The sequence below is a fragment of the Bombus huntii genome, chromosome 6 (genome assembly GCF_024542735.1).
Source record: "Bombus huntii isolate Logan2020A chromosome 6, iyBomHunt1.1, whole genome shotgun sequence".
Lineage (NCBI taxonomy): Eukaryota > Metazoa > Arthropoda > Insecta > Hymenoptera > Apidae > Bombus > Bombus huntii.
In genome coordinates this window covers 3,462,706-3,478,526 of record NC_066243.1, presented here as the reverse complement: position 1 = coordinate 3,478,526, position 15,821 = coordinate 3,462,706, and positions in this window count along the sequence as shown.

The following is a 15,821-nucleotide window of genomic DNA, read 5'->3' as shown; positions in this document are numbered from 1 at the left end:
AAGGTAAATAATCTTTGGAGAACTGAGGGCAGATAGGGTTCTCAATAGTTGAAAACAACAAAGGATACTTATATATATATGGAAACTCCCTAGAGTTCAGGTATGATAGGAACTTTCCCTGTTTCGCGGAGGCACGACTTTCTATGTTTGGCGGACAGAGCGACTTTCTTTGTTTTACGGACAGCTATTTTGAAAGACAGTTATTTCTCAAACGGATGGTTAGAGAGCAACATCAGAGATAGACAAGATCACAGAAGAGAGAATACTTATTGAAAACATTGAAGATTGGCGAAGATCGGTAGAAAATCGATTGTCCATTTTCAGGTAGACATTGCACAGAACTTGTTATTGTTTACGTGTTATTGAAATGTAAGACTTGACAGAAAGTCAGATCCACCACCCAAGAAACAACCGTGTGTGGTTTGTGAAGCACTGAATTTCCCAGACCGATTTCACCCAATAGATTTATATAGAAACATGATCAGAAATCCAAACAGAGGAACTCCAAACAAGTAAATTGACTAGAATTATTTACATCAGAAAACGAAAAGGCAATAACACCAGATGAGAATGAAAAAATCTAAAACGTCCGGAGAAGTACGAACCACTGATAAAGCTTCGAGTGAAAATCATCAGAAAGAGGTTGAAGGTGTCTACGACAGTGGTGTCAATGCAAGCTTCATTAATCAAAAAATCATTGACCAAATAAAAGCAGACATAACACAAGACAAGAGTATGTTCAAAAGTATCAGTGGTAAGGACTTCACGAGTGGCCGGGTGAAACTCAGAATGAAAATAGATAAAATAGAAAGGAGATAGATGTTTATATAGTACGCAATGATAACTTCATATATGACCTTGTCCTAGGACTGGACATCATGAAGAAGTTCAAATTAAAACAGGACGAGAACTTGAGAGTCGGCCAAAAAGTAGGCGACAAAGGAGAAATAATATTTAATAGAAGAGAAGAAAGAAAGAATATTCAGAGAAAAAAGATAAACGTTATCGAATACATGGAGACGGGCAACCTTGGACACCTAAGTAACCTACAAAAAAATGAGGTATGTCGACTTATAGAGAAATATAAAGACGTATTCGCTAAACACAAATTTGATGTGGGAACTAGGAAATCACAAGAGGCTTCTATTAAGCTAACTGAAAACAGATACATATGAAAAAAACCATACAGGTGTAGCATTCCAGATCAGAAAGAAATAGAATTTCAGATCACAAAATTACTAGAACACGACCTCATAGAGGAATCAAGTTCACCATTTGCAGCACCGATGACACTAGCTGTTACGCCGGGCGACTCTCTGCCTGGCCCAGGTCACACACCGCGGGCCAGACGGACACCAGATGTCCGCTTTTCCGTACGGCGTACCCTCAATAGCCTTAAGCACCCATCATAAACCCGAGTCACTTGCCTGCTAAGGTCCTTCAAAACAAACAAACATCTGTGTCCAAAGAATTTCTAAAGACTATTGTCTACCACAGTTCGCTGTGGAGTGCCGAAGCGTGCAGACGTGTCTCTAGTGCCCAGCGTAATCCGAAAACAACACGTGTCGCCCAACCGTCGAAAGAGAACACAGCTAAGTGTCCCTTACCCTTTAGGGAGAAGAAAATCCCACGCACCTAACCCCAACTCGAATACTAGCCTCACAGCCTCACGACTAGTTGTTCATTCCGAATTAACTAGCTCGATGATGGCCCAGCAACCGCGACCAGGCTCTCCGGAGCAGACTCGCAGCTACCCCGTGCTACCCCCCCCCCCCCCCCCCCGTGGCAGAAGTGCAGCAGAACTCTCCGCACTAACGACGCTAACACTACAAAGAAAAGGAAAATAGAAACAGCAACGCAAATAAACACACACAACAGGTTCGCCGTATTGGAATCCTCAAACGACGCCATGGAAATCGTAAAACCGCCACCAAACCAACATTCACAGAGAATCCCCCCTCCCCCACCAATATTTGTGGACGACGTCATTGGCATACAGACAATGATCAAGTCCCTAGAGAGAGATACCAGCAAGGAGGAATATAACCTTAAGATAAGCAACAACAAGGTGAAAATACTACCGACGAACCCAGAAGCTTACAGAAAACTCACCAAGACACTCAGGACCCTGAACGCCAACTTCCACACCTACCAACTCAAACAGGAAAGGCCTTTCCGGGTGGTCCTACGAAACATACACCACTCAGCAGACATAGACGAACTAAAATACGAACTCTCAAAACTTGGCCACGAAGTCATCAACGTAAGTAATATAAGGCATAGAGTCTCGAAAGACCCGTTATCCTTATTCTTCCTAGACATTAAACAAAAACCGAATAACAAGGAAATATACAACATCAGTCGCCTAATGAACGCGATAGTAAAGATCGAACCACCGCTCGTGAAAAAAGAAATAGTGCAGTGCAAAAGGTGCCAAAGGTACGGTCATACGCAGAAATACTGCAACCATACTTTCCGCTGCGTTAAATGCGCAGGCACTCACTCCACTGACCAGTGCGCCAAATCACCGGAAACCCCAGCGAAATGCATCCACTGCCAAGGGGACCACCCTGCCAACTACAAAGCCTGCCCAGCATATAAAACACTATACACGAACAGGTACCCTAAGCTCAGAGCAAAAGAGGTATCCAACCAAACACCCAGCCCGCCGAAATTCACGACTACCCCAACACCCTCAACCAACCAAACACCCAGTCCTACCAAATTCATCTCCACCTCAACCTCCTATGCCCAAGCAGTACAAGGCATCCAAAATAACCCGAACAGCCAAAGGAACCTTCCCCAAAACAGTGTCCCCAACCCACCTAACACAGACAACTCCTCAAGGCTTGAAAAGCTAATAGAGAAACAATCGGAGCAAATAAATCACTTGCTAACTATTAATTACTAACACACATCGTGGAAAAATTAGCACGCCCCGACTCAAAATAAAACCAAGGCGCATAGCACTCTGGAACGCCAACGGTCTAGCGCAACACAAACTTGAACTAGAACTCTTCTTAAAACACCAGCAAATCGACGTAATGCTCGTATCGGAAACTCACTTCACCGACAAGAGCTACCTGAAAATAAATGGTTACAAATTCTACCATACCCAACACCCCAGCGGAAAGGCCCGCGGTGGCACCGGAATAATAATCAAAGCAAGTATCAAGCACTACGAACTTCCATCATTTCAGAAAGACTACCTCCAAGTAACAAACGTAGCAATAGAAGACTGTCATGGCACAATCACCACCTCAGCAGTATACTGCCCTCCCAGACACTCCATCGCCAAAGAAGACTTTGATAACTTCCTGGATACCCTGGGCAATAGATTTATAGCTGGAGGAGACTATAACGCCAAGCACACCTAATGGGGCAGCAGACTGGTTACAGCAAGAGGTAAAAACCTCTTAAACAGCATAATAAACAAAAACCTCAACTACCTTACCACATACGAAACCACATACTGGCCCACTGACACTAACAAAATACCCAACCTTTTCGACTTCTTCGTAACTAAAAATATCTCATCAAGACACGTCCAGATCAACTCCTCGGCTGATCTCTCCTCCGATCATTCCCCCGTGATAGCAACAGTCAGTTCAACAATTATCGAGAATACACCTGATGGCTCCATTCACAACCAACACACCAACTGGCAGCTCTTTAGAGAAGTCTTTACACACTCAACTTCAGCCTTAACTCCACTAAAAACAAAGGAAGAAATCGAAGCAGCCACGGAATACTTAAACACGAGCATAATAAACGCAATCCGCCTCTCCACACCGACAAAGCCATCTAGCAGCAAACAAGAATATCCACAATACATACTAAAAAAAATAGCAGAAAAACGTAGACTAAGAAGAGTATGGCAGACTCATAGATCACCGGAGGACAAACGCAAACTTAACAGCGCAACTAGAAAGCTATCCAGAACCTTAAGAAACTATAAAAACGACTGTTTCCATAAATACCTCGCCAGCTTATCCCCCACAGCCGACGCCAACTACCCACTATGGAAGGCCTCCAGGAAACTCACACGCCCCCCACAAATAATCCCACCTATCCGCCGTCCGCAAGGTGGATGGGCGCGAAGCCCTATAGAAAAAGCCGACCTGTTTGCCAAACACTTGTCAAAAGTATTCAAACCCCATTCCCCCCAAGCCGCCGCGGACGTTACTGAATACCTGCACACCCCCTTCCAAATGTCCCCTCCTATCGAACCCTTCACTTCTGCAGAGACTATAGAAGCAATCAGTCGCCTAAACCCCAAGAAAGCAGCAGGACACGACCTAATAGGCAATAAAGCAATCAAGGAACTTCCCACAAAAGGGATAGCACTCATCACATCGATTTTTAATGCTATCCTTCGCCTGGAACACTATCCTAAGGCCTGGAAAATCTCATTGATTACCCTCATCCCTAAACCCGGTAAACCGATATACGAAACCTGCTCCTATCGCCCAATCAGTCTTTTACCTACCCTGTCCAAACTATTCGAGAAGATGCTCACGAACCGACTCCTTCCAATCCTAGAGAACTTGAAAACACTCCCAGATCACCAATTTGGCTTCCGAAAACATCATTCTACAGTAGAGCAAATCCACCGCTTAACTCATACGATCAGCCAAACACTCGAAAAGAAAAAATATTACTCAGCGGTCTTCCTAGACATCCAACAGGCATTCGATAAAGTATGGCATGAAGGGCTACTATACAAACTTAAAAAGATCCTACCCCACCCCTACTACTCCATCCTAAAATCTTACCTAACCAATAGACAATTCATGGTTAAATGCCTAGACGCCACTTCCGCAACATTCCCAATAGAAGCCGGCATACCCCAAGGTAGTGTCCTCGGACCCCTACTGTACTCCATCTACACTGCCGACCTACCTATATCAAACGATATAACAATAGCGATATTTGCAGACGACACAGCGCTATTAGCTACCCACGCAGACCCGGTAATAGCCTCATCCACTCTCCAGCGAAATCTCGACTCCATGGAAAAGTGGTTTCACAAATGGGGCTTCAAAGTCAACGAAAAGAAATCCTCACATGTAACCTTCACGCTCCGAAAACAAACCTGCCCCCAGGTCACCATCAACAATGCAACAGTTCCTAGCAGGGACACAGTCCGATACCTGGGCATGACCCTGGACAGGAGACTAACGTGGAAGACACACATCTCAGATAAAAGGAAGCAACTAAAGGACAAACTAAAAAAACTCTATTGGCTCACGGGCCGACGCTCCAAACTAAATATACAGAATAAAATTACCCTCTACAAGACCGTAATAAAACCTGTCTGGACCTACGGAATCCAACTATGGGGAACAGCAAGTAACTCCAACATTGAAATACTCCAACGCTTTCAATCGAAAACGCTAAGATCCCTAATTGACGCACCTTGGTATGTAACCAATGAAACAATACACCGCGACCTCAAGATACCCACCGTCAAAGAGGAAATAGCAAAATATAGCGACAGATATAGCAAAAGAATCAACAAACACCGAAACCCCCTAATCACTGGACTACTCGATACGATGGACCAGATTCGCAGGCTGAAGAGGCACTACCCGCTTGACCTAAACGTTAGATTCATTTAATTATCCAAATTAAGCATATGCACTTACATATAATACTTATAAATTATACCTATCTATAATAAGTATTAACTTATTGTAAATAAACAGCCATGTCACTGCGCCACGCCAGAAAAATTACTGAAAATTCTCAACGCGAGAATTGATTGTAATTTCAACAAATAAATAAAAAAAAAAATTGTCTACCCCAGGTTGGGACAAGGGAAAGTTAGTTTTTCTCACGTACGCTGCAACTTTCCTCCCACTAAACACTTTCTCTCGAGGGCGGTTAAGACCCTTCGTTTAACCAATTAACAACGAAGCCAATTCCCTCACTCTCTTAACTAACATCGTCACCAACAAATCCGATGGTCCCGTGCGCTAGACACACCCATCCTTAGCTTTCCTCCGACACAGCATCGTCACTCAACTTCACTTCTTCTACATCGTTGGAAAAGTCAATTACTAAGTATACCGCTAATGCCAATCGGGGCAGTTTAAGCATAACGCGAAAGTCGGTCTCGGTATTGTCGAGCCTACATTTCCTCTCCTAAGTATCTTATAGTGCTACGTCCACTAATACACTAAATCTAATTATAAGAGCCCTGCTCTAACGTACATATGTATCTTATCTTCGTGCGATAAGTGATTATCTATCCATCTATGCTCATCAGTGTAATCTAAGTGTTGGAAATATATAATTTATAATTCTGTGAATCACAGTGTTATACAACCTCAATCACCCCTATTATCTCAACGGAAATCAGGGGATCGATCAATTCGTGGTGTCGATTGGTATACTCGTAACGGGGATTTACGACCCCCGTTGACGTCTCTCCTCGCGATTACGTCTCCCCGCGATTGGTCGAATAAACACTAGCTTTTAAAAAAGAGTCGAACCGAAGAGATAGACCGTGTATCGATTTTTGGGAGATAAACAAAATTGTAGTTCCGAAATCACAACTGTTCTCAAGAATAGAAGATATCATAGTCAAAGCGGGAAATTGCCATCTCTTCTCAACGTTTGACATAAATTCAGCATTCTGGTCAATTCCAATAAAAAAAAGAGGACCGAGAGAAGACAGCCTTCATAACACAAAACGGACACTGGCAATGGAAATGTTTACCGTTTGGACTGAAAATCTCTCCCGCTATTTTTTAGTGCTTGCAAATATTCTTAGAAGAAATGGATTAACAGGATTCTGCATAAATTATATAGACGACATCCTAGTATTTTTCCGAAACATTCAATCAACATACCAGACACATAGAACAGTGGATGAAGGTTATGGAAAAGAAAGGTTTCCGATTAAAACTGGCCAAATGTAAGCTAGCAGAAAAGTCAGTAACATATCTGGGTCACATCATCGAAGAAGACGGTGCGAGATCAGGGAGAGATAACTTCAAAGCGATACGAGAATTTAAACGCCCAAGAAACAATAAAAACGTGAGACAACTATTGGGAAAAATTAATTTTTATTAGAAATTTATAGAAGACGCGTGCAAACTCTTGGAACCATTCCACAATTTATTAAAGAAAAATGTAGAATTTATTTGGAACGAAGAATGTGAAAGGTCATTTCAAAAGATTAAGGAACACCTCTGTTCAAGCCCGATCCTTTCAATATATGATTGTGGAATGGTGTGACGTCAGGGAAGGACGTGGCGTGAGGGATAATTGTTTATAAACGTCAAGATATGTTAATGTTATCAAGGAGTGTTATGAGCGTTACCAAGGCTTGTTAAGGGAAAAATGAGCATGGAAAATACCGTCAGAGTTGAATTTATCGTGGTCGTGTGAAGTTCCTTGTGTTGACGTGTCATAGAATTAGTGAGGAACGAATACGCGAAACGCGGTATTATATTCGATTTTGTAAGAGTGCAACGATATTGTATTTATCATACTGTTTTTTCTGCTAACTTATAATATAACATTCTTATAGTCGACAGATAGTATAACAGTCGACAGATTCTGCAAACAATGAGAAATTTGCATCAAGAATAAAAGCAGAATGAGAATACCGATCGGATTCATATCGAAACTAGAACCAGTTAAGGGACCTTTTGAAATAATGTCATTCGATACGATCGGAATTTTTCTAATAACAAGTCACCAAAGAAATATATGCACACTCTCATAGACCATTTTTCAAGGGCCATTTTTATGTCTACGTCAAAAACACAACGCTCAGACGATATCACAAAACTTATAGACTCGACGGGAGAAACCGATTCCATAAAAATTATCCTCGCAGACCGATATCCAGTAATAACATGCAAGGAAGCCCAAGAGTACGCAAGGGAAAAGAACATTAAATTGATTTTCACCTTAACAGACTGTCCATCCTTGAACGGATTGAACGAAAAGGTAAATCAAACATTAGTAAACAGGATCCGGTGCAAAATCAATTCAAACAAAAAGAAAAAAAAAGAGAAACTGGACAAAAATCGCAGAGGAAAGCGTGGCAGAGTACAATAACACCAGACACAGTGTCATAGGATTTGCTCCGAATCATTTACTGTATGGAAAAATGATGGAGATCGTCCTTAAAGGAATAATTGAGAATAAGATAAACTTAGAAAAAGACAGAGAAGAAGCATTCAAAAACTCAACAAGCCACGGTCACGGGATGAACGTTTTTACTTAACAGTAGAAGCGCCAATATTGAGGGACACACGCTGTATTAACGAACAAGCCCCGGGCAGGAGCAACGACGGCACTACGCGGGTCTGCCTAGTAACGGCGACTGGAATTTTGTTGATATTGACTGGGATTTTGTTGAAATGAGAAAAGATGGGGATCTCAATAGTTTAAAACAGCAAAGGATACTTATATATATATATATATATATATACAAGGAAGCAAGTGAGGTGTGTAAATCGGGAAATTGAGAAACCACGAAAGGCTGGAAAAGAAAAACTCATCGCGTTGTGAGAATTGCAGATTGTAAATGACTCCATATCGTGTCAAACATGTCACTGTAAATACGAGAACAGGATGCAGGGTTTGCAGGAGTATATATATATATATATATTATGGAGCAACAGGGTGTTTAAATAATTTGCATATTGGGAAGCTCGGAAAATTCGTTTGGATGTTAAAAAAATTCGATGGACCACACACTGAAAGAAATGTAAATGCGAATGAATTTTCGGAGGGACACCGAAGACAAAAAATGAGCCAGAACGATAAAACTGGACGACTAAGCCGGGTGCGAAACGAGATTGTGTCAAAAGAAAAATGGTAGAGAAAAAGTAAATAATCTTTGGAGAACTGAGGACAGATAGGGTTCTCAATAGTTTGAAACACAAGAGGATACTTTTAAATTTTTATTATGATGTGATAGGAAGTTTAAATAATTTGTATATTGAGAAGCTCGGAAAATTCGTTTGGATGTTAAAAAATCCTGGTCAACCGAAAAGTGTATCAAATGTAAATGCGAATGAACATTTCGGTGGGACACAGAAGGCGAAAAATGGCCCAGCACGATAAAACTGGACGATTAAGCCGGGTGCGAAACGAGATTGTGTCAAAAGAAAAATGGTGGAGAAAAAGAACAGTATCTTTGGAGAACGGGGGACAGATAGGGTTCTCGACAGTTTAAAACAGCAAAGGATATTTACATGAACATTATGGAGTAGTAGGGTATTTAAATAATGCGTATATTGGGAAGCTCGGGAGATTCGTTTGGATGTTAAAAAAATCCGATGGAACGCACTGTGTATCAAAATGTAAATGCGAATGAACTTTTCCGAGGGACATAAAAGGCGAAAAATGGCCCAGCACGATAAAACCGGACGATTAAGCCGGGTGCGAAACGAGATTGTGTCAAAAGAAAAATTCTGGCGAAAAAGAACAAAATCTTTGGGGAAATGAGAAAAGATGGGGGTCTCAATAGTTGAAAACAGCAAAGGATACTTATATGTATATTATGAAGTAATAGAGTGTTTAAATAATATGTATATTGGAAAGCTCGGAAGATTCGTTCGGATGTTAAAAATATCTGATCAGACTAACAGTATAAAATGTAAATGCGAATGAACTTTTCGGAGGGACATAGAAGGCGAAAAATGGCCCAGCACGATAAAACCGGACGATTAAGCCGGGTGCGAAACGAGATTGAGTCAAACGAAAAATGGTTGAGAAAAAGAACAAAATTTGTGGGGAAATGAGAAAAGATGGGGGTCTCAATAGTTGAAAACAGCAAAAGATACTTATATACTTTTACTATGACGTAATGGGGGGTTTAAATGATATGTATATTGGGATGCTCGGAAGATTCGTTTGGATGTTTAAAAAATCCGGTCACTCGTTCAGGATTGAAATGTAAATGCGAATGAACTTTTGGTGGGACACAGAAGGCGAAAAATGGCCCAGCACGATAAAACTGGACGATTAAGCCGGGTGCGAAACGAGATTGTGTCAAAAGAAAAATGGTGGAGAAAAAGAACAGTATCTTTGGAGAACGGGGGACAGATAGGGTTCTCGACAGTTTAAAACAGCAAAGGATATTTACATGAACATTATGGAGTAGTAGGGTATTTAAATAATGCGTATATTGGGAAGCTCGGGAGATTCGTTTGGATGTTAAAAAAATCCGATGGAATGCACTGTGTATCGAAATGTAAATGCGAATGAACTTTTCGGAGGGACATAGAAGGCGAAAAATGGCCCAGCACGATAAAACCGGACGATTAAGCCGGGTGCGAAACGAGATTGAGTCAAACGAAAAATGGTTGAGAAAAAGAACAAAATTTGTGGGGAAATGAGAAAAGATGGGGGTCTCAATAGTTGAAAACAGCAAAAGATACTTATATACTGTTACGTCGCGTAACACTCTACCTAGCCGAGGCCACACACCGCAGGCAATATGGCAACCAGATGTCTTCGGATACTCGCAGCGTATCTTCCATGATGTCAAGGACCTTCCATAAATCACATAGATTTCCTAGAAAAGGTCCTTCAAACGAAACAAACATCTGGTTCGGAGGAATTTCTAGAGACTATTGTCTACCACGGCTTAACAAGGGAAAGTCAGTTTTTGTCACGCACGCTGCAACTTTCCTCCCACTAACCACTTTCTCTCGAGGGCGGTTAAGGCCCTTCGTTTAACCAATTAAAAACGAAGCCTATTCCCTCACTCTCCTAAATAACATCGGCACCAACCAATCCGATGGTCCCGTGTGCTAGAGACACTCATCCTTAGCTCTCCTCCGAGACAGCATCGTCTTCCAAGAGTACTGTTTTTGCATCCTTCGAACGGTCAACATCCTTCGAGCGGGTATACACATCCGCAGATCACTCAGTCACTCATCTCGTACATACGCACCAGTGTAACTATCCTCGTTATAAGTTGTGGAATAAACGGTGAAATATAACTTACTACTGTGTCATATTCATATCAACCACCTCTGTTATCCCAACCGAAACAGGGGAACGACTACTTCGCGGCGTCGATTCACCGAATCGTAGCGAGAATTTACGCCTCTCGCTGACGCGTTTTCCTCGCGACCGCGTCTCTCCGCGAACGGTCGTAACATATACTTTTACTATGACGTAATGGGGAGTTTAAATGATATGTATATTGGGATGCTCGGAAGATTCGTTTGGATGTTAAAAAAATCCGATGGAATGCACTGTGTATCGAAATGTAAATGCGAATGAATTTTTCGGAGGGACATAGAAGGCGAAAAATGGCCCAGCACGATAAAACCGGACGATTAAGCCGGGTGCGAAACGAGATTGAGTCAAACGAAAAATAGTTGAGAAAAAGAACAAAATTTGTGGGGAAATGAGAAAAGATGGGGGTCTCAATAGTTGAAAACAGCAAAAGATACTTATATACTTTTACTATGACGTAATGGGGAGTTTAAATGATATGTATATTGGGATGCTCGGAAGATTCGTTTGGATGTTTAAAAAATCCGGTCACTCGTTCAGGATTGAAATGTAAATGCGAATGAACTTTTCGGAGGGTCACGGAAGTCAAAAAATGGCCCAGCACGATAAAACTGGACGATTAAGCCGGGTGCGAAACGAGATTGTGTCAAAAGAAAAATGGTGGAGAAAAAGAACGGTATCTTTGGAGAACGGGGGACAGATAGGGTTCTCGACAGTTTAAAACAGCAAAGGATATTTACATGAACATTATGGAGTAGTAGGGTATTTAAATAATACGTATATTGGGAAGCTCGAGAGATTCGTTTGGATGTTAAAAAAATCCGGTGGAACACACTCTGTATCAAAATGTAAATGCGAATGAACTTTTCGGAGGGACCTAATATATGTAATATATGTTTACATTATATATATTTATAGCGTGTACTTATAGTACATATTTGTAATATAAATATATTTTGCATGTATATATTAAGACTTAAATATTGCATATATGCAATATATTGGAAATTTAGGGTGATAGAGCAATTGTGGCCTGCTTTTAATGACAACGTCATACGTTATGGCCTCCTTCCTTTCATCTTTATTAAAATGCCCAACTGTGTTGGCACGCTATTGAAACGCAGACCTTCATTGTCGACCTTATTTTATTGCAGGCTGGTGTTGAATTGAAACAAGTCACGCCTCTTCCCTCAATGCTTGTTAGCCCTTCCCCCAACAGGTTCAGTTACTTTTGATAACCAACAGACTATGGAGTATGGCATTTATTCGATAAACAATTAATATGTTCAATATTGCATTATTTCTTCAATAGAAGGGGTTTTTTCAGTTTACTTTCAAACGTAATACTTCATAAGTATTACTTTTTCTTTCCTTTTGTCTGCACAGATTGTATCTTTGTCTGTGCAAAAAGATGTTGATATAAAGTATCTAAAAGGGAAATTGGAATATCTGGAGATGTTTTAAATAAATTAGTTTGTCCAAATAATTCGATTGTGTTGAACGCTTGAGGTTATAATATACATCAATTGGATTGTTTGGATTTTTATTTAAAAATTAGGTCTTTTATATTTGCACGAGTCATCTAGTGACACAGAAAATAATAAATATGCAATTTTATGAGTAATTTCTTATTTATATCAAAATACACATATACGTGAACGATTCCGAAAGAAGTTAAGTAGTTAATTTGTATCTATTATATTCACAATTTGGAATCATTTGCTAATTTTGTTATTAATTCTAAAGTAATATTATAAATAACAATAACGTTCTTACTTTTCACTAAATTTTTTACCAGTTTTCAACTTTCTCCTTCCATTCTATGCCTTCTATAAGACACATAATGATTGCAAACATTTGACAACAGTAACAATGTACGTTTTGAGTGTATATATGTTATGAAAATTTCTTACTCTGTATCTAATGCGTCTAATGAATGTAGGTATGTGTCAGCGTTTTTTTTTTAAATTTAACAGTTTTACTTTTACATGTCTTCACTATGATTTTTATAAGTCTTTAATCTTGGCCTCCTCACAATATTTCTTGCATGTGTCAGAGTAGATTATACTTTTTTCGTGCCTTATAGGATTTTTTTAACGATACTTATATTTCCTTTCTTTGCAAATATTCATGTAGTGCAGTTCACGTGTAAATTATCACAGATTATGTGGTAAAACGTGACATTTGCGAGACTATGTCGTAAACTGTGTGAATTTTCTTCTCCCCTGCACCAATTATATTATAATTCAATTGTCACACAACTGTGAACAATAAAATTAATAAAGATCCTTAATGGATGCAAATTCTATAGCCGTGGTATATATTGTAGTAAATAGATATTGTATTGTCGAGAAACAATATCATGCATCCAATTTGGCGATGGTTTCAGAGAAGGAAAAAAAAGTATTGCAGCGGATGACAATATTATCTGTTTCCTCGTTCTACGTTTTATTGCAGTGGATGACGATATTCTTAATGAGTGATCACTACTTCTTACAAAATAGAATTCTGATAAAGTGTTTTTATACATTCTTCAGTATACATTTTGTACATTATTCTTAAGTCTCCTTATTCGGTTCTTGAAACAATAACATTGTTCGATATTTGTTTGTGTTGAGTTTAATGGAAGAAAATTCTGCATTTGAATTCATATAGTATGCCATTTAATGCTCTTAAAAGATTGTTTCATAACGTTGTTCGAGACGAAGATATTTTACGTTACTTGTTATAGATGGATGTAAAAGCCATGTGTGTAACGTTACTTATGTGTTGCTTTACCATTTACCAAGAATAAGAAGAGCTTTAATAAGTTGCTTAAATCGTACTAATGACATCTTTTTCATTGAAGCATGTATCTGCAACTAATATCTTGTAATTTTTATTTACTGTATTACGTTATTCTATTTTGGGATTGGAGTAATATTACATACATTATTTTACAATAATATTAAGAATTATTCCACTGATTAATAACTTCTAGTGACTGTGACGCAGCTGCCATAAGCGTAAATTACTATGCCGCTCGTTTACAAATGACTGTGGTACAAATCTCGTAAGTGAGAAAATCAAGCTACGAAAATTATTCCATAATTAAGAATTTCATCGTAATAGGAATACTTCAATGATCATTATCTTGCTAAAGATGTAATCGTTTGAAAATATACATTACACTTATTATTACTCGAGGTTTCCGGGTGTATATTCAAAAGAAATATTATCCCGATTTAAGGTTTCAATTTAAAGTTTTCAACTTGAAACTTTAATTCGTCGGTCTTATACTTCGGTGAAAATTGGTATGCAGAAGTAAAACAGATTAAAATTCCGTCTGCAACACTGTTAATATTGTACCAAGTCGCCTACGATGCTTCGTAAATGTAATATAAATTGAAACCATCTAAAATTGACTTTTTATTCCTTTTTATTTCTGAATGATTTAAAGAATCTTGAAGCATCTTGAAGATCCAAGAACGAAACTTCTTATGGCCAAAGAAATTAAGACTTTCGTATCTTAGTCGAGTGTGCTGATCAAAATGCGGTGAGTGGCCAACAATACAATTTATCTTCGTTATTAGCTGGTGGTAGTTGCAAACTGAGGATTGAACTTCTATTATAGACGTAGTACGTATTTTTGAAAAACTTGACTTGAATGCAACAAATAATTGATTCGTTTAATGGAACTGACTATGCGTGTACATGTCTGTGTGTACATGTAAGAACATTTAAATATTGCATCGCTAATTGTTCACTATATTGTGCAATATGAAAGCCTGTGCAATTAACCGCGAGGTTACCAGAGCCTGAATCGTTCTTGAAACTAATTAAAATATCCTATAATACAGTCATTTATTTAAATCATCTCGTAAAGTGATACTTTTCGATCACTTTATTCCAAAATATACAAAAAATTCACGAAACCTTCAACACTTTACAAAATCTGCGCTTCCATTAAGAAGAAATAATGTAATATTGTTAACTGCACACATGTACAAGTAAATATCCGAATAGAATCGTTAACTTGGGAAGCATGGTGACAAAAGTAATTGAACTGCAAAAAAAGTGGAATGTAATTCTGTTGAGGCGAATTTTAATCGACAACTCCACATGGCCAAATCTGCGCACTTTTCATTGTGTGCAATATATGAGCAGCTAGAGGCACAAACATAAGAAGGATAAGAACATTGCTTTCCACGTTTAAATAAAAATGGAACAACAAGCTCTATGGCCTAAGTTTAAAGCAGTAGGTACAAAGTCAACACGTCTATATAAACGGTTACACGTAAAAATAATTTTTAGTCATTCTGAGAAAAGAAACAAAAGCGCAAGAGCCTAGAGTAGAGAAATCAAACATCTAAACGTCTAAAATTTTACACTCTAATTTACATACCATTTTCCTGAGATCAATTGATGCTGGCTAGCGTCTATTGCGTAACAATATTATGTACATTTCGCTTTTAGTTAAGTATATGCGAATTTCAATGTTAATTCAATAAATCAATATTATAGTGAAAAGCAAGAACAACGTCATTTCACAGCTTAATCACTCGCACACAATGTGAGAACCAAGTATTACCGACCAATCTCACTACTTCCGGTGTTCTCTAAGATACTAGAAAAAATAATCTACGACCGGATAAAACCAATAATAGAGAAGAACCATCTAATACCGGATCACCAATTCGGATTTGGTCGCAAAACCAAAACAATACTGCACGGCACTCTTTATGGATATCGAAAAAGCATTCGATAAAATAAACCACACTAGCCTACTACGGTCAATCAGGAAACAGTTCCCGAGGCAGATATACCAACTAATCAAATCATAC